Below are 2,637 nucleotides of genomic sequence, written 5' to 3'. Positions count from 1 at the left end.
GTGTGTGATGTATATATGGTGTGTGTGTGTGTGTGATGTATATATGGTGTGTGTGAGTGTGTGGTGTATATATGGTGTGTGTGTAATCCAGGCTGGTCTCATACGCATTAGGGAAGTATAACCCAGGATAACCTTGAACACCTGATCCTCCCAAGCGCTAGCATTACCGAATGTGCCATCACACCTGGCTCACTGGAGTCTGGGGACAGACCCCAGGACAAACACTCCACCGTGTAAGCTGGGCAATGCCTTTCCCCAGAGAAATACAGCCGAAGACCTACAACTTCCTGAGGCCCTCCTCTCCCAAGCCAGGCCAGCCTGCCGGGCTGGAAGCGAAGCCTGAGGATGTCTCAGAACTGTGGGGACCTCGTTTTTATTGGCAGTGTCTTTTAGGGAAGAAAGCACAGTTCTCAAAAATACTAAATGAGTCCCAGCAGCAGGCAAAGCCAGGCACAAAAGGCTGGTTTAAGACGCCCACCCGGTGCATCGAGCCATCGACACCTCAGTCCCCACAAAGTCACAGTCTCCTTGGTCCCCTGAGACTATTACCAGGCTGGCAAGATCCCCAGCATAAAACCAGAACGCAAAAACTAGGCTGTGTCCTTCCTACCTAGAGTTCTCCAATGGCCATTCAGTCTCCCAAGTGGATTAAACCAGGCATCACTCACACACTCACACACACACACACACACACACACACACACATCATTTCTGCTGCTGAGATTACAGCTAAGGCTGGCCTTGAACTTACTATCTAGCCAAGGCTGGCACTTAGGAGCCAGCCTTAGAAGCCCCCGGCTTCTGCCTCCAGAAAGTTGAGGTGACATATGTGGCCCCACACCTCACCCTCAACATTAATTTTAATCTTCATCTTAAAAAATTCTCCCTCGGATAATTTCTTTAATGAAAAATAAAACCACTGTCCCAAAACAATGAACCCAGTATCAGCGCCCAGAAAGAATACCACCATGGGAAGCACACTTTAAACAGGCACCCTGTGCACACCTCCCTGTCGCCCTGGCTCTCGGGGGGCTGAGACAGGAGGCTCTCCAGTTACAGCAGCCAGGGACGCACAGGAAGAGGGGGCGGGGAGGGGGTCTACACTGAGCACCTCGCTTCCTGAGGGCCAGCACTGGGAGCGCAGGGCAGAGCCCGGGGCGCGAAGGGCACGCCACCACGCCTGGCCCTCACCGGGCCGGGGTCTCTCGCTCCTGTGGGCTGGGCAGCCATCTATCTGCTCTCCGTCTACACCACCGGCTCCCCGGCAGTCCAGTCACTGCCCAATAATGCATCTATTTATTTTACCCAGAGGCAGAGCGATTAGCCAGACACACTAAAAACACAAACGTTTCGCTGTGCTTGGAGCAGGTCCAACACTGGTGTCTTGCTGCAGACCGACGCTGCAGGAATACGAAGTGTGGCTGCCATACCCACGGAAGACACGCCAGGCCGGGCCCCACCCACCTGAGGCCGAGGCTAAGCATCCGGAGACCAAGGGAGCCGGCGGGGATTTGAGAAACCCCACCTTAGCCTTAAAAAAAATAAAAAAGAAATACTAAGGCAACCCCCCACTAAAGCTTTCAGAACCTAAAAGGCCTTTTTTTCCTTTCTCCATTCCTTGCTCAGACAGAAAAAGAAAAGCAAGACAACGCCGGGGGACGTGCTGAGGTGGGCTCGGCGAGTCCACACGTGCAGAGCACATTAAACACGGCCCAACGCTGGGTCGAGGTTCCGCTGGGGGTACCGGGGGGCAGGGGCCAGAAGTCAGAGGCGGGAACTGCCAAGGAGGATGGCTAAGGTCGAAGTAAATGAACAGCCGCGGACCCCGGCCCGGGAGGGGGAGAAGCAGGCGGGGGCCCCCCGGCCCGGGAGGGGGAGGGGGAGAAGCAGCCCTTCAGCACGGGTGGGGGAGAAGCAGGCGGCCCGGGAGGGGGAGAAGCAGCCCCTCAGCACGGGAGGGGGAAAAGCAGGCGGGCCCCCGGCCCGGGAGGGGGAGGGGCGGGCCAAGCCCGGTAAACTGTTCCAGATGAGAGCGGCCGAGCGCTCCAGCCCGGCTCTCTCCCACCGCGCTTTGTGAGCCCTGCCCCCGCTCTGCTAGGGCACCCGACAAACCCCGCCAGCCGCGGCTCCCGGGGCCCACGGGGGCTCCGCCGCCCCCTTCCGACCCCTAGGCAGCGGGCGCTGAGCCTCGGGGGTCCGGGTGGCTCCGCCGGCTGAAGTTTCCCCAACTTAAACCGTAAAAACCACCGTCAGAAGTTCCCAAATGCCACGCACACGCAGATCAGAGAGAAGGGAAACGCAGGTCCTGGGCTGGCCGAAAGGGACCTCCGCGAGGCCCGCAGCGGCGGGAGCAGGCTCTGGCTCGGAGGGCGTGTGCCTCTTTGTCACCCACCCGAGGCTCGCGCCGCGCGTGGGCGAGCAGCGGAGAGCCGCGCCCGCGCCTCGGCCCCCTCCGCGGCCCGGGGAGCGAGCTCGGCGGCCGAGGCTGCGGCCCGAGGTCCACGGGCGGCGTCGGGGGCGCTGTCAGCGGGGGAAGGGCGGCGGCGGAGGGCAGGCCGGGCGGAGCGGCGAGCCGGGGGCCAGGCCCCCGCCGCGGTCATTGTTCGCCGCGCGCCTCCTACCTGGGCGGCTCGGGCG

The 2,637-nt window shown here is 60.7% G+C and overlaps 1 protein-coding gene across 1 annotated transcript in view; it reads right to left on the bottom strand.

Annotated features, from left to right (window-relative positions):
* Farp1 (FERM, ARH/RhoGEF and pleckstrin domain protein 1) overlaps positions 1-2,636 on the bottom strand; it is a 192,855-nt gene extending 190,219 nt beyond the window's left edge. Inside the window, exon 1 of the mRNA XM_055609581.1 lies at positions 2,622-2,636. The gene's annotated coding sequence lies outside the window, so the exon portion shown is untranslated. The remainder of the gene's footprint in view (positions 1-2,621) is intronic.
* Between the last annotated feature and the right edge of the window lies 1 nt (position 2,637).

This window comes from Psammomys obesus, unplaced genomic scaffold, assembly GCF_907164565.1.
Source record: "Psammomys obesus unplaced genomic scaffold, mPsaObe1.curated_primary_1811, whole genome shotgun sequence".
In the NCBI taxonomy this organism is placed as follows: Eukaryota; Metazoa; Chordata; class Mammalia; order Rodentia; family Muridae; genus Psammomys; species Psammomys obesus.
This window is presented reverse-complemented; position numbering and strand designations above follow the sequence as displayed.